This window comes from Staurois parvus, unplaced genomic scaffold (genome assembly GCF_062004578.1).
Source record: "Staurois parvus isolate SC_StPar_1 unplaced genomic scaffold, SC_StPar_1.0 ptg000020l, whole genome shotgun sequence".
Lineage (NCBI taxonomy): Eukaryota > Metazoa > Chordata > Amphibia > Anura > Ranidae > Staurois > Staurois parvus.
Window position 1 is genome coordinate 5,635,318 of NW_028317816.1, and position 21,900 is coordinate 5,657,217.

Genomic DNA, 21,900 nt, shown 5'->3' on the forward strand with positions numbered 1-21,900 from the left:
TGGGAAAAACCAATTTGCCCATCTTTTGGCTTCCACTCCCGTGAAGATGAAATGCATGCGGGCAAAAAGATTTGGGGAAGGAAACTATCTGCATCTTGCTTCAGACCATTTCTTACGCTTCTAACTTTTCATTTGTCCCTTGGAAGACAGCAGGCAGACATCCTCCTGTTTTTGGAAGAACACAGAGTCCTTGATCTAGAGCTAATCAACAGGCTGAAAATGAACAGAGATGGGGAAGAAAAATAGGAACGCTGCCATTTTTCATACATCCTCTACCCTTGACGTTTGAATTCATGCTCGCCAAGAGGAGTTTGTGAATATGACTATTTGTGGAAAGACATCCTGCATGTGTCTTTTAACCAAATGAATCATTGCCCAAGGTGAAGTCAAAGGGAACAGATACTGAAGCGGTGACAAGACTTTTGGGACCCCAACCACAGTCCAACACTTTGCATTCATGTAAAAATGCCAGCCAAGTAGGAGAAAAGTGTAGACTTGAAATTGATGGTTGAGCTACATCTCTGAATGTCCTGGCAAAAGAGTGGCTCCATCCAGGCGAATTTCTCTTGACGCGGGCACAGTTCATCATCTAGAGCCAATAAAAAAGGAACAGCAGAAAGTGAAAAAAAAAGATGGGGAATACATGACATTTTGCACCTGTTGACGCTTCCTAATTCCATGCCGTTAGACTGCGTGTCTGCAGCAAAGTTGGTGAGCATTACTACTTGTGACTTGCTTTACACCCTTGATTGCATTTGTAACATTTGATTATACCCTTGGCAGAAAAGGAAGAATGAAGCTTTTGTCACAATGAATTGACAGCACGGAAGCAAGGTGCTCTATTAGGAGGTGAGAAACGGCATCCTGCTTGTGTCTTTTCCTCACGTTCCTGCTTGTGACATGCAGCTCCCAAAATCAAATCTCGCAAGCTTGCTGTGGATGAGGTGGCCGAGTGGTTAAGGCGATGGACTGCTAATCCATTGTGCTTTGCATGCATGGGTTTGAATCCCATCCTCATCAAGCCCTTCGTCTAAAGGTGCACTGTTTTGTGCTTTGCCGTGGACACCAGGCTGGCATAACCTAGGCTAAAAGGTCCAGCAAACTCGCAGGGCTTTGAAGAGATCAGCTGGAAGCATCAAGAGCAGTGCTGCTGCCTAAACCATGCCATTGCGGCACAAAGCTCCCGAGGGCACTCTTAAAACCTTTTCAAGGGCTTAATCTGCAGCCAAAGAAAGGCACTGCTGAGAGTCAAACTCAGGATCTCCTGTTTACTAGACAGGCGCTTTAACCAACTAAGCCACAGCACCACACCCAGACACTGTGCTCGTGCCAAAGGCAGACTTGTGTCAGCACAGGCACAGAACAGTTGTGAGGAACTTCTTGACAAATGTTACGCACATCAAGCTTCAAAATCTCTAACACAGCATGAAAGGCAGAGGAGGAGATAGCAAAGGAGACTATGCAACGTCCTTTTGAACTCATCACTCCTCCAAAAGTTGTTGTTTTTTTCTTTTTCTTCTTTTTTCATTGCTTATTTTTCTTAGCTGTTTGGTGCCAAGAAAAACCAGCTTATGAGTAGCTTGAAAACTTTCCAGCTTTGTACATTGCTTCTTTTTTGATAAAAGGTTTAAGAGCCAAGGCTACAACTCAGATATCTCTTGTGAAGTCAAGAGGTAACAGTGGGCCAATCCCACCTAATCTTATTTTAAACAGGCAGAGTCTGTGCTCTAGAATCAAACAATGGACCAAAAATAAAAGAAGGTGGGAAAAACCAATTTGCCCATCTTTTGGCTTCCACTCCCGTGAAGATGAAATGCATGCGGGCAAAAAGACTTGGGGAAGGAAACAATCTGCATCTTGCTTCAGACCGTTTCTTACGCTTCTAACTTTTCATTTGTCCCTTGGAAGACAGCAGGCAGACATCCTCCTGTTTTTGGAAGAACACAGAGTCCTTGATCTAGAGCTAATCAACAGGCTGAAAATGAACAAAGATGGGGAAGAAAAATAGGAACGCTGCCATTTTTCATACATCCTCCACCCTTGACGTTTGAATTCATGCTCGCCAAGAGGAGTTTGTGAATATGACTATTTGTGGAAAGACATCCTGCATGTGTCTTTTAACCAAATGAATCATTGCCCGAGGTGAAGTCAAAGGGAACAGATACTGAAGCGGTGACAAGAGTTTTGGGACCCCAACCACAGTCCAACACTTTGCATTCATGTAAAAATGCCAGCCAGGTAGGAGAAAAGTGTAGACTTGAAATTGATGGTTGAGCTACATCTCTGAATGTCCTGGCAAAAGAGTGGCTCCATCCAGGCGAATTTCTCTTGACGCGGGCACAGCTCATCATCTAGAGCCAATAAAAAAGGAACAGCAGAAAGTGAAAAAAAAAGATGGGGAATACATGACATTTTACACCTGTTGACGCTTCCTAATTCCATGCCGTTAGACTGCGTGTCTGCAGCAAAGTTGGTGAGCATTACTACTTGTGACTTGATTTACACCCTTGATTGCATTTGTAACATTTGATTATACCCTTGGCAGAAAAGGAAGAATGAAGCTTTTGTCACAATGAATTGACAGCACGGAAGCAAGGTGCTCTTTTAGGAGGTGAGAAACGGCATCCTGCTTGTGTCTTTTCCTCAAGTTCCTGCTTGTGACATGGAGCTCCCAAAATCAAAGCTCGCAAGCTTTCTGTGGATGAGGTGGCCGAGTGGTTAAGGCGATGGACTGCTAATCCATTGTGCTCTGCATGCATGGGTTCGAATCCCATCCTCATCGAGCCCTTCGTCTAAAGGTGCACAGTTTTGTGCTTTGCCGTGGACACCAGGCTGGCATAACCTAGGCTAAAAGGTCCAGCAAACTCACAGGGCTTTGAAGAGATCAGCTGGAAGCATCAAGAGCAGGGCTGCTGCCTAAACCATGCCGTTGTGGCACAAAGCTCCCGAGGGCACTCTTAAAACCTTTTCAAGGGCTTAATCTGCAGCCAAAGAAAGGCGCTGCTGAGAGTTGAACTCAGGATCTCCTGTTTACTAGACAGGCGCTTTAACCAACTAAGCCACAGCACCACACCTTGACACTGTGCTCGTGCCAAAGGCAGACTTGTGTCAGCACAGGCACAGAACAGTTGTGAGGAACTTCTTGACAAATGTTACGCACATCAAGCTTCAAAATCTCTAACGCAGCATGAAAGGCAGAGGAGGAGATAGCAAAGGAGACTATGCAATGTCCTTTTGAACTCATCACTCCTCCAAAAGTTGTTGTCTTTTTCTTCTTTTTTCATTGCTTATTTTTCTTACCTGTTTGGTGCCAAGAAAAACCAGCTTACGAGTAGCTTGAAAACTTTCCAGCTTTGTACATTGCTTCTTTTTTGCTAAAAGGTTTAAGAGCCAAGGCTACAACTCAGATATCTCTTGTGAAGTCAAGAGGTAACAGTGGGCCAATCCCACCTAATCTTATTTTAAACAGGCAGAGTCTGTGCTCTAGAATCAAACAATGGACCGAAAATAAAAGAAGGTGGGAAAAACCAATTTGCCCATCTTTTGGCTTCCACTCCCGTGAAGATGAAATGCATGCGGGCAAAACGATTTGGGGAAGGAAACTATCTGCATCTTGCTTCAGACCGTTTCTTACGCTTCTAACTTTTCATTTGTCCCTTGGAAGACAGCAGGCAGACATCCTCCTGTTTTTGGAAGAACACAGAGTCCTTGATCTAGAGCTAATCAACAGGCTGAAAATGAACAAAGATGGGGAAGAAAAATAGGAACGCTGCCATTTTTCATACATCCTCCACCCTTGACGTTTGAATTCATGCTCGCCAAGAGGAGTTTGTGAATATGACTATTTGTGGAAAGACATCCTGCATGTGTCTTTTAACCAAATGAATCATTGCCCGAGGTGAAGTCAAAGGGAACAGATACTGAAGCGGTGACAAGAGTTTTGGGACCCCAACCACAGTCCAACACTTTGCATTCATGTAAAAATGCCAGCCAGGTAGGAGAAAAGTGTAGACTTGAAATTGATGGTTGAGCTACATCTCTGAATGTCCTGGCAAAAGAGTGGCTCCATCCAGGCGAATTTCTCTTGACGCGGGCACAGTTCATCATCTAGAGCCAATAAAAAAGGAACAGCAGAAAGTGAAAAAAAAAGATGGGGAATACATGACATTTTGCACCTGTTGACGCTTCCTAATTCCATGCCGTTAGACTGCGTGTCTGCAGCAAAGTTGGTGAGCATTACTACTTGTGACTTGCTTTACACCCTTGATTGCATTTGTAACATTTGATTATACCCTTGGCAGAAAAGGAAGAATGAAGCTTTTGTCACAATGAATTGACAGCACGGAAGCAAGGTGCTCTATTAGGAGGTGAGAAACGGCATCCTGCTTGTGTCTTTTCCTCAAGTTCCTGCTTGTGACATGGAGCTCCCAAAATCAAATCTCGCAAGCTTGCTGTGGATGAGGTGGCCGAGTGGTTAAGGCGATGGACTGCTAATCCATTGTGCTCTGCATGCATGGGTTCGAATCCCATCCTCATCGAGCCCTTCGTCTAAAGGTGCACTGTTTTGTGCTTTGCCGTGGACACCAGGCTGGCATAACCTAGGCTAAAAGGTCCAGCAAACTCGCAGGGCTTTGAAGAGATCTGCTGGAAGCAGCAAGAGCAGAGCTGCTGCCTAAACCATGCCATTGCGGCACAAAGCTCCCGAGGCCACTCTTAAAACCTTTTCAAGGGCTTAATCTGCAGCCAAAGAAAGGCACTGCTGAGAGTCGAACTCAGGATCTCCTGTTTACTAGACAGGCGCTTTAACCAACTAAGCCACAGCACCACACCCAGACACTGTGCTCGTGCCAAAGGCAGACTTGTGTCAGCACAGGCACAGAACAGTTGTGAGGAACTTCTTGACAAATGTTACGCACATCAAGCTTCAAAATCTCTAACGCAGCATGAAAGGCAGAGGAGGAGATAGCAAAGGAGACTATGCAACGTCCTTTTGAACTCATCACTCCTCCAAAAGTTGTTGTTTTTTTCTTTTTCTTCTTTTTTCATTGCTTATTTTTCTTAGCTGTTTGGTGCCAAGAAAAACCAGCTTACGAGTAGCTTGAAAACTTTCCAGCTTTGTACATTGCTTCTTTTTTGCTAAAAGGTTTAAGAGCCAAGGCTACAACTCAGATATCTCTTGTGAAGTCAAGAGGTAACAGTGGGCCAATCCCACCTAATCTTATTTTAAACAGGCAGAGTCTGTGCTCTAGAATCAAACAATGGACCGAAAATAAAAGAAGGTGGGAAAAACCAATTTGCCCATCTTTTGGCTTCCACTCCCGTGAAGATGAAATGCATGCGGGCAAAAAGATTTGGGGAAGGAAACTATCTGCATCTTGCTTCAGACCGTTTCTTACGCTTCTAACTTTTCATTTGTCCCTTGGAAGACAGCAGGCAGACATCCTCCTGTTTTTGGAAGAACACAGAGTCCTTGATCTAGAGCTAATCAACAGGCTGAAAATGAACAAAGATGGGGAAGAAAAATAGGAACGCTGCCATTTTTCATACATCCTCCACCCTTGACGTTTGAATTCATGCTCGCCAAGAGGAGTTTGTGAATATGACTATTTGTGGAAAGACATCCTGCATGTGTCTTTTAACCAAATGAATCATTGCCCGAGGTGAAGTCAAAGGGAACAGATACTGAAGCGGTGACAAGAGTTTTGGGACCCCAACCACAGTCCAACACTTTGCATTCATGTAAAAATGCCAGCCAGGTAGGAGAAAAGTGTAGACTTGAAATTGATGGTTGAGCTACATCTCTGAATGTCCTGGCAAAAGAGTGGCTCCATCCAGGCGAATTTCTCTTGACGCGGGCACAGTTCATCATCTAGAGCCAATAAAAAAGGAACAGCAGAAAGTGAAAAAAAAAGATGGGGAATACATGACATTTTGCACCTGTTGACGCTTCCTAATTCCATGCCGTTAGACTGCGTGTCTGCAGCAAAGTTGGTGAGCATTACTACTTGTGACTTGCTTTACACCCTTGATTGCATTTGTAACATTTGATTATACCCTTGGCAGAAAAGGAAGAATGAAGCTTTTGTCACAATGAATTGACAGCACGGAAGCAAGGTGCTCTATTAGGAGGTGAGAAACGGCATCCTGCTTGTGTCTTTTCCTCAAGTTCCTGCTTGTGACATGGAGCTCCCAAAATCAAATCTCGCAAGCTTGCTGTGGATGAGGTGGCCGAGTGGTTAAGGCGATGGACTGCTAATCCATTGTGCTCTGCATGCATGGGTTCGAATCCCATCCTCATCGAGCCCTTCGTCTAAAGGTGCACTGTTTTGTGCTTTGCCGTGGACACCAGGCTGGCATAACCTAGGCTAAAAGGTCCAGCAAACTCGCAGGGCTTTGAAGAGATCTGCTGGAAGCAGCAAGAGCAGGGCTGCTGCCTAAACCATGCCATTGCGGCACAAAGCTCCCGAGGCCACTCTTAAAACCTTTTCAAGGGCTTAATCTGCAGCCAAAGAAAGGCACTGCTGAGAGTCGAACTCAGGATCTCCTGTTTACTAGACAGGCGCTTTAACCAACTAAGCCACAGCACCACACCCAGACACTGTGCTCGTGCCAAAGGCAGACTTGTGTCAGCACAGGCACAGAACAGTTGTGAGGAACTTCTTGACAAATGTTACGCACATCAAGCTTCAAAATCTCTAACGCAGCATGAAAGGCAGAGGAGGAGATAGCAAAGGAGACTATGCAACGTCCTTTTGAACTCATCACTCCTCCAAAAGTTGTTGTTTTTTTCTTTTTCTTCTTTTTTCATTGCTTATTTTTCTTAGCTGTTTGGTGCCAAGAAAAACCAGCTTACGAGTAGCTTGAAAACTTTCCAGCTTTGTACATTGCTTCTTTTTTGCTAAAAGGTTTAAGAGCCAAGGCTACAACTCAGATATCTCTTGTGAAGTCAAGAGGTAACAGTGGGCCAATCCCACCTAATCTTATTTTAAACAGGCAGAGTCTGTGCTCTAGAATCAAACAATGGACCGAAAATAAAAGAAGGTGGGAAAAACCAATTTGCCCATCTTTTGGCTTCCACTCCCGTGAAGATGAAATGCATGCGGGCAAAAAGATTTGGGGAAGGAAACTATCTGCATCTTGCTTCAGACCGTTTCTTACGCTTCTAACTTTTCATTTGTCCCTTGGAAGACAGCAGGCAGACATCCTCCTGTTTTTGGAAGAACACAGAGTCCTTGATCTAGAGCTAATCAACAGGCTGAAAATGAACAAAGATGGGGAAGAAAAATAGGAACGCTGCCATTTTTCATACATCCTTTACCCTTGACGTTTGAATTCATGCTCGCCAAGAGGAGTTTGTGAATATGACTATTTGTGGAAAGACATCCTGCATGTGTCTTTTAACCAAATGAATCATTGCCCGAGGTGAAGTCAAAGGGAACAGATACTGAAGCGGTGACAAGACTTTTGGGACCCCAACCACAGTCCAACACTTTGCATTCATGTAAAAATGCCAGCCAGGTAGGAGAAAAGTGTAGACTTGAAATTGATGGTTGAGCTACATCTCTGAATGTCCTGGCAAAAGCGTGGCTCCATCCAGGCGAATTTCTCTTGACGCGGGCACAGTTCATCATCTAGAGCCAATAAAAAAGGAACAGCAGAAAGTGAAAAAAAAAGATGGGGAATACATGACATTTTGCACCTGTTGACGCTTCCTAATTCCATGCCGTTAGACTGCGTGTCTGCAGCAAAGTTGGTGAGCATTACTACTTGTGACTTGCTTTACACCCTTGATTGCATTTGTAACATTTGATTATACCCTTGGCAGAAAAGGAAGAATGAAGCTTTTGTCACAATGAATTGACAGCACGGAAGCAAGGTGCTCTATTAGGAGGTGAGAAACGGCATCCTGCTTGTGTCTTTTCCTCAAGTTCCTGCTTGTGACATGGAGCTCCCAAAATCAAATCTCGCAAGCTTGCTGTGGATGAGGTGGCCGAGTGGTTAAGGCGATGGACTGCTAATCCATTGTGCTCTGCATGCATGGGTTTGAATCCCATCCTCATTGAGCCCTTCGTCTAAAGGTGCACTGTTTTGTGCTTTGCCGTGGACACCAGGCTGGCATAACCTAGGCTAAAAGGTCCAGCAAACTCGCAGGGCTTTGAAGAGATCTGCTGGAAGCAGCAAGAGCAGGGCTGCTGCCTAAACCATGCCATTGCGGCACAAAGCTCCCGAGGCCACTCTTAAAACCTTTTCAAGGGCTTAATCTGCAGCCAAAGAAAGGCACTGCTGAGAGTCGAACTCAGGATCTCCTGTTTACTAGACAGGCGCTTTAACCAACTAAGCCACAGCACCACACCCAGACACTGTGCTCGTGCCAAAGGCAGACTTGTGTCAGCACAGGCACAGAACAGTTGTGAGGAACTTCTTGACAAATGTTACGCACATCAAGCTTCAAAATCTCTAACGCAGCATGAAAGGCAGAGGAGGAGATAGCAAAGGAGACTATGCAACGTCCTTTTGAACTCATCACTCCTCCAAAAGTTGTTGTTTTTTTCTTTTTCTTCTTTTTTCATTGCTTATTTTTCTTACCTGTTTGGTGCCAAGAAAAACCAGCTTACGAGTAGCTTGAAAACTTTCCAGCTTTGTACATTGCTTCTTTTTTGCTAAAAGGTTTAAGAGCCAAGGCTACAACTCAGATATCTCTTGTGAAGTCAAGAGGTAACAGTGGGCCAATCCCACCTAATCTTATTTTAAACAGGCAGAGTCTGTGCTCTAGAATCAAACAATGGACCGAAAATAAAAGAAGGTGGGAAAAACCAATTTGCCCATCTTTTGGCTTCCACTCCCGTGAAGATGAAATGCATGCGGGCAAAAAGATTTGGGGAAGGAAACTATCTGCATCTTGCTTCAGACCGTTTCTTACGCTTCTAACTTTTCATTTGTCCCTTGGAAGACAGCAGGCAGACATCCTCCTGTTTTTGGAAGAACACAGAGTCCTTGATCTAGAGCTAATCAACAGGCTGAAAATGAACAAAGATGGGGAAGAAAAATAGGAACGCTGCCATTTTTCATACATCCTTTACCCTTGACGTTTGAATTCATGCTCGCCAAGAGGAGTTTGTGAATATGACTATTTGTGGAAAGACATCCTGCATGTGTCTTTTAACCAAATGAATCATTGCCCGAGGTGAAGTCAAAGGGAACAGATACTGAAGCGGTGACAAGACTTTTGGGACCCCAACCACAGTCCAACACTTTGCATTCATGTAAAAATGCCAGCCAGGTAGGAGAAAAGTGTAGACTTGAAATTGATGGTTGAGCTACATCTCTGAATGTCCTGGCAAAAGAGTGGCTCCATCCAGGCGAATTTCTCTTGACGCGGGCACAGTTCATCATCTAGAGCCAATAAAAAAGGAACAGCAGAAAGTGAAAAAAAAAGATGGGGAATACATGACATTTTGCACCTGTTGACGCTTCCTAATTCCATGCCGTTAGACTGCGTGTCTGCAGCAAAGTTGGTGAGCATTACTACTTGTGACTTGCTTTACACCCTTGATTGCATTTGTAACATTTGATTATACCCTTGGCAGAAAAGGAAGAATGAAGCTTTTGTCACAATGAATTGACAGCACGGAAGCAAGGTGCTCTATTAGGAGGTGCGAAACGGCATCCTGCTTGTTTCTTTTCCTCAAGTTCCTGCTTGTGACATGGAGCTCCCAAAATCAAAGCTCGCAAGCTTGCTGTGGATGAGGTGGCCGAGTGGTTAAGGCGATGGACTGCTAATCCATTGTGCTTTGCATGCATGGGTTTGAATCCCATCCTCATCAAGCCCTTTGTCTAAAGGTGCACTGTTTTGTGCTTTGCCGTGGACACCAGGCTGGCATAACCTAGGCTAAAAGGTCCAGCAAACTCGCAGGGCTTTGAAGAGATCAGCTGGAAGCATCAAGAGCAGTGCTGCTGCCTAAACCATGCCATTGCGGCACAAAGCTCCCGAGGGCACTCTTAAAACCTTTTCAAGGGCTTAATCTGCAGCCAAAGAAAGGCGCTGCTGAGAGTCAAACTCAGGATCTCCTGTTTACTAGACAGGCGCTTTAACCAACTAAGCCACAGCACCACACCCAGACACTGTGCTCGTGCCAAAGGCAGACTTGTGTCAGCACAGGCACAGAACAGTTGTGAGGAACTTCTTGACAAATGTTACGCACATCAAGCTTCAAAATCTCTAACACAGCATGAAAGGCAGAGGAGGAGATAGCAAAGGAGACTATGCAACGTCCTTTTGAACTCATCACTCCTCCAAAAGTTGTTGTTTTTTTCTTTTTCTTCTTTTTTCATTGCTTATTTTTCTTAGCTGTTTGGTGCCAAGAAAAACCAGCTTATGAGTAGCTTGAAAACTTTCCAGCTTTGTACATTGCTTCTTTTTTGATAAAAGGTTTAAGAGCCAAGGCTACAACTCAGATATCTCTTGTGAAGTCAAGAGGTAACAGTGGGCCAATCCCACCTAATCTTATTTTAAACAGGCAGAGTCTGTGCTCTAGAATCAAACAATGGACCGAAAATAAAAGAAGGTGGGAAAAACCAATTTGCCCATCTTTTGGCTTCCACTCCCGTGAAGATGAAATGCATGCGGGCAAAAAGATTTGGGGAAGGAAACTGTCTGCATCTTGCTTCAGACCATTTCTTACGCTTCTAACTTTTCATTTGTCCCTTGGAAGACAGCAGGCAGACATCCTCCTGTTTTTGGAAGAACACAGAGTCCTTGATCTAGAGCTAATCAACAGGCTGAAAATGAACAAAGATGGGGAAGAAAAATAGGAACGCTGCCATTTTTCATACATCCTCCACCCTTGACGTTTGAATTCATGCTCGCCAAGAGGAGTTTGTGAATATTACTATTTGTGGAAAGACATCCTGCATGTGTCTTTTAACCAAATGAATCATTGCCCGAGGTGAAGTCAAAGGGAACAGATACTGAAGCGGTGACAAGAGTTTTGGGACCCCAACCACAGTCCAACACTTTGCATTCATGTAAAAATGCCAGCCAGGTAGGAGAAAAGTGTAGACTTGAAATTGATGGTTGAGCTACATCTCTGAATGTCCTGGCAAAAGAGTGGCTCCATCTAGGCGAATTTCTCTTGACGCGGGCACAGTTCATCATCTAGAGCCAATAAAAAAGGAACAGCAGAAAGTGAAAAAAAAGATGGGGAATACATGACATTTTGCACCTGTTGACGCTTCCTAATTCCATGCCGTTAGACTGTGTATCTGCAGCAAAGTTGGTGAGCATTACTACTTGTGACTTGCTTTACACCCTTGATTGCATTTGTAACATTTGATTATACCCTTGGGAGAAAAGGAAGAATGAAGCTTTTGTCACAATGAATGGACAGCACGGAAGCAAGGTGATCTTTTAGGAGGTGAGAAATGGCATCCTGCTTGTGTCTTTTCCTCAAGTTCCTGCTTGTGACATAAAGCTCCCAAAATCAAAGCTCGCAAGCTCGCTGTGGATGAGGTGGCCGAGTGGTTAAGGCGATGGACTGCTAATCCATTGTGCTCTGCATGCATGGGTTCGAATCCCATCCTCATCGAGCCCTTCGTCTAAAGGTGCACTGTTTTGTGCTTGCCGTGGACACCAGGCTGGCATAACCTAGGCTAAAAGGTCCAGCAAACTCGCAGGGCTTTGAAGAGATCAGCTGGAAGCATCAAGAGCAGGGCTGCTGCCTAAACCATGCCATTGTGGCAAAAAGCTCCCGAGGCAACTCTTAAAACCTTTTCAAGGGCTTAATCTGCAGCCAAAGAAAGGCGCTGATGAGAGACAAACTCAGGATCTCCTGTTTACTAGACAGGCGCTTTAACCAACTAAGCCACAGCACCACACCCAGACACTGTGCTCGTGCCAAAGGCAGACTTGTGTCAGCACAGGCACAGAACAGTTGTGAGGAACTTCTTGACAAATGTTACGCACATCAAGCTTCAAAATCTCTAACGCAGCATGAAAGGCAGAGGAGGAGATAGCAAAGGAGACTATGCAACGTCCTTTTGAACGCATCACTCCTCCAAAAGTTGTTGTTTTTTTCTTTTTCTTCTTTTTTCATTGCTTATTTTTCTTAGCTGTTTGGTGCCAAGAAAAACCAGCTTACGAGTAGCTTGAAAACTTTCCAGCTTTGTACATTGCTTCTTTTTTGCTAAAAGGTTTAAGAGCCAAGGCTACAACTCAGATATCTCTTGTGAAGTCAAGAGGTAACAGTGGGCCAATCCCACCTAATCTTATTTTAAACAGGCAGAGTCTGTGCTCTAGAATCAAACAATGGACCGAAAATAAAAGAAGGTGGGAAAAACCAATTTGCCCATCTTTTGGCTTCCACTCCCGTGAAGATGAAATGCATGCGGGCAAAAAGATTTGGGGAAGGAAACCATCTGCATCTTGCTTCAGACCGTTTCTTACGCTTCTAACTTTTCATTTGTCCCTTGGAAGACAGCAGGCAGACATCCTCCTGTTTTTGGAAGAACACAGAGTCCTTGATCTAGAGCTAATCAACAGGCTGAAAATGAACAAAGATGGGGAAGAAAAATAGGAACGCTGCCATTTTTCATACATCCTCCACCCTTGACGTTTGAATTCATGCTCGCCAAGAGGAGTTTGTGAATATGACTATTTGTGGAAAGACATCCTGCATGTGTCTTTTAACCAAATGAATCATTGCCCGAGGTGAAGTCAAAGGGAACAGATACTGAAGCGGTGACAAGAGTTTTGGGACCCCAACCACAGTCCAACACTTTGCATTCATGTTAAAAAGCCAGCCAGGTAGGAGAAAAGTGTAGACTTGAAATTGATGGTTGAGCTACATCTCTGAATGTCCTGGCAAAAGAGTGGCTCCATCTAGGCGAATTTCTCTTGACGCGGGCACAGTTCATCATCTAGAGCCAATAAAAAAGGAACAGCAGAAAGTGAAAAAAAAAGATGGGGAATACATGACATTTTGCATCTGTTGACGCTTCCTAATTCCATGCCGTTAGACTGCGTGTCTGCATCAAAGTTGGTGAGCATTACTACTTGTGACTTGCTTTACACCCTTGATTGCATTTGTAACATTTGATTATACCCTTGGCAGAAAAGGAAGAATGAAGCTTTTGTCACAATGAATTGACAGCACGGAAGCAAGGTGCTCTTTTAGGAGGTGAGAAACGGCATCCTGCTTGTGTCGTTTCCTCAAGTTCCTGCTTGTGACATGGAGCTCCCAAAATCAAAGCTCGCATGCTTGCTGTGGATGAGGTGGCCGAGTGGTTAAGGCAACGGACTGCTAATCCATTGTGCTTTGCATGCATGGTTTTGAATCCCATCCTCATCGAGCCCTTCGTCTAAAGGTGCACTGTTTTGTGCTTTGCCGTGGACACCAGGCTGGCATAACCTAGGCTAAAAGGTCCAGCAAACTCGCAGGGCTTTGAAGAGATCAGCTGGAAGCATCAAGAGCAGGGCTGCTGCCTAAACCATGCCATTGTGGCAAAAAGCTCCCGAGGCAACTCTTAAAACCTTTTCAAGGGCTTAATCTGCAGCCAAAGAAAGGCGCTGATGAGAGACAAACTCAGGATCTCCTGTTTACTAGACAGGCGCTTTAACCAACTAAGCCACAGCACCACACCCAGACACTGTGCTCGTGCCAAAGGCAGACTTGTGTCAGCACAGGCACAGAACAGTTGTGAGGAACTTCTTGACAAATGTTACGCACATCAAGCTTCAAAATCTCTAACGCAGCATGAAAGGCAGAGGAGGAGATAGCAAAGGAGACTATGCAACGTCCTTTTGAACTCATCACTCCTCCAAAAGTTGTTGTTTTTTTCTTTTTCTTCTTTTTTCATTGCTTATTTTTCTTACCTGTTTGGTGCCAAGAAAAACCAGCTTACGAGTAGCTTGAAAACTTTCCAGCTTTGTACATTGCTTCTTTTTTGCTAAAAGGTTTAAGAGCCAAGGCTACAACTCAGATATCTCTTGTGAAGTCAAGAGGTAACAGTGGGCCAATCCCACCTAATCTTATTTTAAACAGGCAGAGTCTGTGCTCTAGAATCAAACAATGGACCGAAAATAAAAGAAGGTGGGAAAAACCAATTTGCCCATCTTTTGGCTTCCACTCCCGTGAAGATGAAATGCATGCGGGCAAAAAGATTTGGGGAAGAAACTATCTGCATCTTGCTTCAGACCGTTTCTTACGCTTCTAACTTTTCATTTGTCCCTTGGAAGACAGCAGGCAGACATCCTCCTGTTTTTGGAAGAACACAGAGTCCTTGATCTAGAGCTAATCAACAGGCTGAAAATGAACAAAGATGGGGAAGAAAAATAGGAACGCTGCCATTTTTCATACATCCTCCACCCTTGACGTTTGAATTCATGCTCGCCAAGAGGAGTTTGTGAATATGACTATTTGTGGAAAGACATCCTGCATGTGTCTTTTAACCAAATGAATCATTGCCCGAGGTGAAGTCAAAGGGAACAGATACTGAAGCGGTGACAAGAGTTTTGGGAACCCAACCACAGTCCAACACTTTGCATTCATGTAAAAATGCCAGCCAAGTAGGAGAAAAGTGTAGACTTGAAATTGATGGTTGAGCTACATCTCTGAATGTCCTGGCAAAAGAGTGGATCCATCCAGGCGAATTTCTCTTGACGCGGGCACAGTTCATCATCTAGAGCCAATAAAAAAGGAACAGCAGAAAGTGAAAAAAAAAGATGGGGAATACATGACATTTTGCACCTGTTGACGCTTCCTAATTCCATGCCGTTAGACTGCGTGTCTGCAGCAAAGTTGGTGAGCATTACTACTTGTGACTTGCTTTACACCCTTGATTGCATTTGTAACATTTGATTATACCCTTGGCAGAAAAGGAAGAATGAAGCTTTTGTCACAATGAATTGACAGCACGGAAGCAAGGTGCTCTATTAGGAGGTGAGAAACGGCATCCTGCTTGTGTCTTTTCCTCAAGTTCCTGCTTGTGACATGAAGCTCCCAAAATCAAAGCTCACAAGCTTGCTGTGGATGAGGTGGCCGAGTGGTTAAGGCGATGGACTGCTAATCCATTGTGCTCTGCATGCATGGGTTCGAATCCCATCCTCATCGAGCCCTTCGTCTAAAGGTGCACTGTTTTGTGCTTGCCGTGGACACCAGGCTGGCATAACCTAGGCTAAAAGGTCCAGCAAACTCGCAGGGCTTTGAAGAGATCAGCTGGAAGCATCAAGAGCAGGGCTGCTGCCTAAACCATGCCATTGTGGCAAAAAGCTCCCGAGGCAACTCTTAAAACCTTTTCAAGGGCTTAATCTGCAGCCAAAGAAAGGCACTGCTGAGAGTCAAACTCAGGATCTCCTGTTTACTAGACAGGCGCTTTAACCAACTAAGCCACAGCACCACACCCAGACACTGTGCTCGTGCCAAAGGCAGACTTGTGTCAGCACAGGCACAGAACAGTTGTGAGGAACTTCTTGACAAATGTTACGCACATCAAGCTTCAAAATCTCTAACGCAGCATGAAAGGCAGAGGAGGAGATAGCAAAGGAGACTATGCAACGTCCTTTTGAACTCATCACTCCTCCAAAAGTTGTTGTTTTTTTCTTTTTCTTCTTTTTTCATTGCTTATTTTTCTTACCTGTTTGGTGCCAAGAAAAACCAGCTTACGAGTAGCTTGAAAACTTTCCAGCTTTGTACATTGCTTCTTTTTTGCTAAAAGGTTTAAGAGCCAAGGCTACAACTCAGATATCTCTTGTGAAGTCAAGAGGTAACAGTGGGCCAATCCCACCTAATCTTATTTTAAACAGGCAGAGTCTGTGCTCTAGAATCAAACAATGGACCGAAAATAAAAGAAGGTGGGAAAAACCAATTTGCCCATCTTTTGGCTTCCACTCCCGTGAAGATGAAATGCATGCGGGCAAAAAGATTTGGGGAAGGAAACTATCTGCATCTTGCTTCAGACAGTTTCTTACACTTCTAACTTTTCATTTGTCCCTTGGAAGACAGCAGGCAGACATCCTCCTGTTTTTGGAAGAACACAGAGTCCTTGATCTAGAGCTAATCAACAGGCTGAAAATGAACAAAGATGGGGAAGAAAAATAGGAACGCTGCCATTTTTCATACATCCTCCACCCTTGACGTTTGAATTCATGCTCGCCAAGAGGAGTTTGTGAATATGACTATTTGTGGAAAGACATCCTGCATGTGTCTTTTAACCAAATGAATCATTGCCCGAGGTGAAGTCAAAGGGAACAGATACTGAAGCGGTGACAAGAGTTTTTGGGACCCCAACCACAGTCCAACACTTTGCATTCATGTAAAAATGCCAGCCAGGTAGGAGAAAAGTGTAGACTTGAAATTGATGGTTGAGCTACATCTCTGAATGTCCTGGCAAAAGAGTGGCTCCATCTAGGCAAATTTCTCTTGACGCGGGCACAGTTCATCATCTAGAGCCAATAAAAAAGGAACAGCAGAAAGTGAAAAAAAAAGATGGGGAATACATGACATTTTGCACCTGTTGACGCTTCCTAATTCCATGCCGTTAGACTGCGTGTCTGCAGCAAAGTTGGTGAGCATTACTACTTGTGACTTGCTTTACACCCTTGATTGCATTTGTAACATTTGATTATACCCTTGGCAGAAAAGGAAGAATGAAGCTTTTGTCACAATGAATTGACAGCACGGAAGCAAGGTGCTCTATTAGGAGGTGAGAAACGGCATCCTGCTTGTGTCTTTTCCTCAAGTTCCTGCTTGTGACATGAAGCTCCCAAAATCAAAGCTCGCAAGCTTGCTGTGGATGAGGTGGCCGAGTGGTTAAGGCGATGGACTGCTAATCCATTGTGCTCTGCATGCATGGGTTCGAATCCCATCCTCATCGAGCCCTTCGTCTAAAGGTGCACTGTTTTGTGCTTGCCGTGGACACCAGGCTGGCATAACCTAGGCTAAAAGGTCCAGCAAACTCGCAGGGCTTTGAAGAGATCAGCTGGAAGCATCAAGAGCAGGGCTGCTGCCTAAACCATGCCATTGTGGCAAAAAGCTCCCGAGGCAACTCTTAAAACCTTTTCAAGGGCTTAATCTGCAGCCAAAGAAAGGCACTGCTGAGAGTCAAACTCAGGATCTCCTGTTTACTAGACAGGCGCTTTAACCAACTAAGCCACAGCACCACACCCAGACACTGTGCTCGTGCCAAAGGCAGACTTGTGTCAGCACAGGCACAGAACAGTTGTGAGGAACTTCTTGACAAATGTTACGCACATCAAGCTTCAAAATCTCTAACGCAGCATGAAAGGCAGAGGAGGAGATAGCAAAGGAGACTATGCAACGTCCTTTTGAACTCATCACTCCTCCAAAAGTTGTTGTTTTTTTCTTTTTCTTCTTTTTTCATTGCTTATTTTTCTTACCTGTTTGGTGCCAAGAAAAACCAGCTTACGAGTAGCTTGAAAACTTTCCAGCTTTGTACATTGCTTCTTTTTTGCTAAAAGGTTTAAGAGCCAAGGCTACAACTCAGATATCTCTTGTGAAGTCAAGAGGTAACAGTGGGCCAATCCCACCTAATCTTATTTTAAACAGGCAGAGTCTGTGCTCTAGAATCAAACAATGGACCGAAAATAAAAGAAGGTGGGAAAAACCAATTTGCCCATCTTTTGGCTTCCACTCCCGTGAAGATGAAATGCATGCGGGCAAAAAGATTTGGGGAAGGAAACTATCTGCATCTTGCTTCAGACAGTTTCTTACACTTCTAACTTTTCATTTGTCCCTTGGAAGACAGCAGGCAGACATCCTCCTGTTTTTGGAAGAACACAGAGTCCTTGATCTAGAGCTAATCAACAGGCTGAAAATGAACAAAGATGGGGAAGAAAAATAGGAACGCTGCCATTTTTCATACATCCTCCACCCTTGACGTTTGAATTCATGCTCGCCAAGAGGAGTTTGTGAATATGACTATTTGTGGAAAGACATCCTGCATGTGTCTTTTAACCAAATGAATCATTGCCCGAGGTGAAGTCAAAGGGAACAGATACTGAAGCGGTGACAAGAGTTTTTGGGACCCCAACCACAGTCCAACACTTTGCATTCATGTAAAAATGCCAGCCAGGTAGGAGAAAAGTGTAGACTTGAAATTGATGGTTGAGCTACATCTCTGAATGTCCTGGCAAAAGAGTGGCTCCATCTAGGCAAATTTCTCTTGACGCGGGCACAGTTCATCATCTAGAGCCAATAAAAAAGGAACAGCAGAAAGTGAAAAAAAAAGATGGGGAATACATGACATTTTGCACCTGTTGACGCTTCCTAATTCCATGCCGTTAGACTGCGTGTCTGCAGCAAAGTTGGTGAGCATTACTACTTGTGACTTGCTTTACACCCTTGATTGCATTTGTAACATTTGATTATACCCTTGGCAGAAAAGGAAGAATGAAGCTTTTGTCACAATGAATTGACAGCACGGAAGCAAGGTGCTCTATTAGGAGGTGAGAAACGGCATCCTGCTTGTGTCTTTTCCTCAAGTTCCTGCTTGTGACATGAAGCTCCCAAAATCAAAGCTCGCAAGCTTGCTGTGGATGAGGTGGCCGAGTGGTTAAGGCGATGGACTGCTAATCCATTGTGCTCTGCATGCATGGGTTCGAATCCCATCCTCATCGAGCCCTTCGTCTAAAGGTGCACTGTTTTGTGCTTGCCGTGGACACCAGGCTGGCATAACCTAGGCTAAAAGGTCCAGCAAACTCGCAGGGCTTTGAAGAGATCAGCTGGAAGCATCAAGAGCAGGGCTGCTGCCTAAACCATGCCATTGTGGCAAAAAGCTCCCGAGGCAACTCTTAAAACCTTTTCAAGGGCTTAATCTGCAGCCAAAGAAAGGCACTGCTGAGAGTCAAACTCAGGATCTCCTGTTTACTAGACAGGCGCTTTAACCAACTAAGCCACAGCACCACACCCAGACACTGTGCTCGTGCCAAAGGCAGACTTGTGTCAGCACAGGCACAGAACAGTTGTGAGGAACTTCTTGACAAATGTTACGCACATCAAGCTTCAAAATCTCTAACGCAGCATGAAAGGCAGAGGAGGAGATAGCAAAGGAGACTATGCAACGTCCTTTTGAACTCATCACTCCTCCAAAAGTTGTTGTTTTTTTCTTTTTCTTCTTTTTTCATTGCTTATTTTTCTTACCTGTTTGGTGCCAAGAAAAACCAGCTTACGAGTAGCTTGAAAACTTTCCAGCTTTGTACATTGCTTCTTTTTTGCTAAAAGGTTTAAGAGCCAAGGCTACAACTCAGATATCTCTTGTGAAGTCAAGAGGTAACAGTGGGCCAATCCCACCTAATCTTATTTTAAACAGGCAGAGTCTGTGCTCTAGAATCAAACAATGGACCGAAAATAAAAGAAGGTGGGAAAAACCAATTTGCCCATCTTTTGGCTTCCACTCCCGTGAAGATGAAATGCATGCGGGCAAAAAGATTTGGGGAAGGAAACTATCTGCATCTTGCTTCAGACAGTTTCTTACACTTCTAACTTTTCATTTGTCCCTTGGAAGACAGCAGGCAGACATCCTCCTGTTTTTGGAAGAACACAGAGTCCTTGATCTAGAGCTAATCAACAGGCTGAAAATGAACAAAGATGGGGAAGAAAAATAGGAACGCTGCCATTTTTCATACATCCTCCACCCTTGACGTTTGAATTCATGCTCGCCAAGAGGAGTTTGTGAATATGACTATTTGTGGAAAGACATCCTGCATGTGTCTTTTAACCAAATGAATCATTGCCCGAGGTGAAGTCAAAGGGAACAGATACTGAAGCGGTGACAAGAGTTTTTGGGACCCCAACCACAGTCCAACACTTTGCATTCATGTAAAAATGCCAGCCAGGTAGGAGAAAAGTGTAGACTTGAAATTGATGGTTGAGCTACATCTCTGAATGTCCTGGCAAAAGAGTGGCTCCATCTAGGCAAATTTCTCTTGACGCGGGCACAGTTCATCATCTAGAGCCAATAAAAAAGGAACAGCAGAAAGTGAAAAAAAAAGATGGGGAATACATGACATTTTGCACCTGTTGACGCTTCCTAATTCCATGCCGTTAGACTGCGTGTCTGCAGCAAAGTTGGTGAGCATTACTACTTGTGACTTGCTTTACACCCTTGATTGCATTTGTAACATTTGATTATACCCTTGGCAGAAAAGGAAGAATGAAGCTTTTGTCACAATGAATTGACAGCACGGAAGCAAGGTGCTCTATTAGGAGGTGAGAAACGGCATCCTGCTTGTGTCTTTTCCTCAAGTTCCTGCTTGTGACATGAAGCTCCCAAAATCAAAGCTCGCAAGCTTGCTGTGGATGAGGTGGCCGAGTGGTTAAGGCGATGGACTGCTAATCCATTGTGCTCTGCATGCATGGGTTCGAATCCCATCCTCATCGAGCCCTTCGTCTAAAGGTGCACTGTTTTGTGCTTGCCGTGGACACCAGGCTGGCATAACCTAGGCTAAAAGGTCCAGCAAACTCGCAGGGCTTTGAAGAGATCAGCTGGAAGCATCAAGAGCAGGGCTGCTGCCTAAACCATGCCATTGTGGCAAAAAGCTCCCGAGGCAACTCTTAAAACCTTTTCAAGGGCTTAATCTGCAGCCAAAGAAAGGCACTGCTGAGAGTCAAACTCAGGATCTCCTGTTTACTAGACAGGCGCTTTAACCAACTAAGCCACAGCACCACACCCAGACACTGTGCTCGTGCCAAAGGCAGACTTGTGTCAGCACAGGCACAGAACAGTTGTGAGGAACTTCTTGACAAATGTTACGCACATCAAGCTTCAAAATCTCTAACGCAGCATGAAAGGCAGAGGAGGAGATAGCAAAGGAGACTACGCAACGTCCTTTTGAACTCATCACTCCTCCAAAAGTTGTTGTTTTTTTCTTTTTCTTCTTTTTTCATTGCTTATTTTTCTTACCTGTTTGGTGCCAAGAAAAACCAGCTTACGAGTAGCTTGAAAACTTTCCAGCTTTGTACATTGCTTCATTTTTGCTAAAAGGTTTAAGAGCCAAGGCTACAACTCAGATATCTCTTGTGAAGTCAAGAGGTAACAGTGGGCCAATCCCACCTAATCTTATTTTAAACCGGCAGAGTCTGTGCTCTAGAATCAAACAATGGACCGAAAATAAAAGAAGGTGGGAAAAACCAATTTGCCCATCTTTTGGCTTCCACTCCCGTGAAGATGAAATGCATGCGGGCAAAAAGATTTGGGGAAGGAAACTATCTGCATCTTGCTTCAGACCGTTTCTTACGCTTCTAACTTTTCATTTGTCCCTTGGAAGACAGCAGGCAGACATCCTCCTGTTTTTGGAAGAACACAGAGTCCTTGATCTAGAGCTAATCAACAGGCTGAAAATGAACAAAGATGGGGAAGAAAAATAAGAACGCTGCCATTTTACATACATCCTCCACCCTTGACGTTTGAATTCATGATCGCCAAGAGGAGTTTGTGAATATGACTATTTGTGGAAAGACATCCTGCATGTGTCTTTTAACCAAATGAATCATTGCCCGAGGTGAAGTCAAAGGGAACAGATACTGAAGCGGTGACAAGAGTTTTGGGACCCCAACCACAGTCAAACACTTTGCATTCATGTAAAAATGCCAGCCAGGTAGGAGAAAAGTGTAGACTTGAAATTGATGGTTGAGCTACATCTCTGAATGTCCTGGCAAAAGAGTGGCTCCATCCAGGCGAATTTCTCTTGACGCGGGCACAGTTCATCATCTAGAGCCAATAAAAAAGGAACAGCAGAAAGTGAAAAAAAAAGATGGGGAATACATGACATTTTGCACCTGTTGACGCTTCCTAATTCCATGCCGTTAGACTGCGTGTCTGCAGCAAAGTTGGTGAGCATTACTACTTGTGACTTGCTTTACACCCTTGATTGCATTTGTAACATTT

At 44.3% G+C, this 21,900-nt stretch overlaps 13 non-coding genes across 13 annotated transcripts; 8 read left to right on the plus strand and 5 right to left on the minus strand.

Annotated features, from left to right (window-relative positions):
* The first annotated feature begins 2,700 nt into the window (after positions 1-2,700).
* TRNAS-GCU (transfer RNA serine (anticodon GCU)) lies at positions 2,701-2,782 on the plus strand. Its single transcript has one exon. It is a non-coding gene; the product is annotated as a tRNA-Ser (tRNA).
* A 213-nt stretch (positions 2,783-2,995) lies between these two features.
* On the minus strand, positions 2,996-3,069 carry TRNAT-AGU (transfer RNA threonine (anticodon AGU)). The gene has a single exon. It is a non-coding gene; the product is annotated as a tRNA-Thr (tRNA).
* A 1,387-nt stretch (positions 3,070-4,456) lies between these two features.
* TRNAS-GCU (transfer RNA serine (anticodon GCU)) lies at positions 4,457-4,538 on the plus strand. Its single transcript has one exon. It is a non-coding gene; the product is annotated as a tRNA-Ser (tRNA).
* Positions 4,539-4,751: 213 nt separating this feature from the next.
* On the minus strand, positions 4,752-4,825 carry TRNAT-AGU (transfer RNA threonine (anticodon AGU)). The gene has a single exon. It is a non-coding gene; the product is annotated as a tRNA-Thr (tRNA).
* A 1,393-nt stretch (positions 4,826-6,218) lies between these two features.
* Positions 6,219-6,300, plus strand: TRNAS-GCU (transfer RNA serine (anticodon GCU)). Its single transcript has one exon. It is a non-coding gene; the product is annotated as a tRNA-Ser (tRNA).
* A 213-nt stretch (positions 6,301-6,513) lies between these two features.
* TRNAT-AGU (transfer RNA threonine (anticodon AGU)) lies at positions 6,514-6,587 on the minus strand. The gene has a single exon. It is a non-coding gene; the product is annotated as a tRNA-Thr (tRNA).
* Positions 6,588-8,275: 1,688 nt separating this feature from the next.
* On the minus strand, positions 8,276-8,349 carry TRNAT-AGU (transfer RNA threonine (anticodon AGU)). The gene has a single exon. It is a non-coding gene; the product is annotated as a tRNA-Thr (tRNA).
* Positions 8,350-10,037: 1,688 nt separating this feature from the next.
* On the minus strand, positions 10,038-10,111 carry TRNAT-AGU (transfer RNA threonine (anticodon AGU)). The gene has a single exon. It is a non-coding gene; the product is annotated as a tRNA-Thr (tRNA).
* Positions 10,112-11,503: 1,392 nt separating this feature from the next.
* On the plus strand, positions 11,504-11,585 carry TRNAS-GCU (transfer RNA serine (anticodon GCU)). The gene has a single exon. It is a non-coding gene; the product is annotated as a tRNA-Ser (tRNA).
* A 3,440-nt stretch (positions 11,586-15,025) lies between these two features.
* Positions 15,026-15,107, plus strand: TRNAS-GCU (transfer RNA serine (anticodon GCU)). Its single transcript has one exon. It is a non-coding gene; the product is annotated as a tRNA-Ser (tRNA).
* A 1,680-nt stretch (positions 15,108-16,787) lies between these two features.
* Positions 16,788-16,869, plus strand: TRNAS-GCU (transfer RNA serine (anticodon GCU)). The gene has a single exon. It is a non-coding gene; the product is annotated as a tRNA-Ser (tRNA).
* Positions 16,870-18,549: 1,680 nt separating this feature from the next.
* Positions 18,550-18,631, plus strand: TRNAS-GCU (transfer RNA serine (anticodon GCU)). The gene has a single exon. It is a non-coding gene; the product is annotated as a tRNA-Ser (tRNA).
* A 1,680-nt stretch (positions 18,632-20,311) lies between these two features.
* Positions 20,312-20,393, plus strand: TRNAS-GCU (transfer RNA serine (anticodon GCU)). Its single transcript has one exon. It is a non-coding gene; the product is annotated as a tRNA-Ser (tRNA).
* Positions 20,394-21,900: the final 1,507 nt, after the last annotated feature.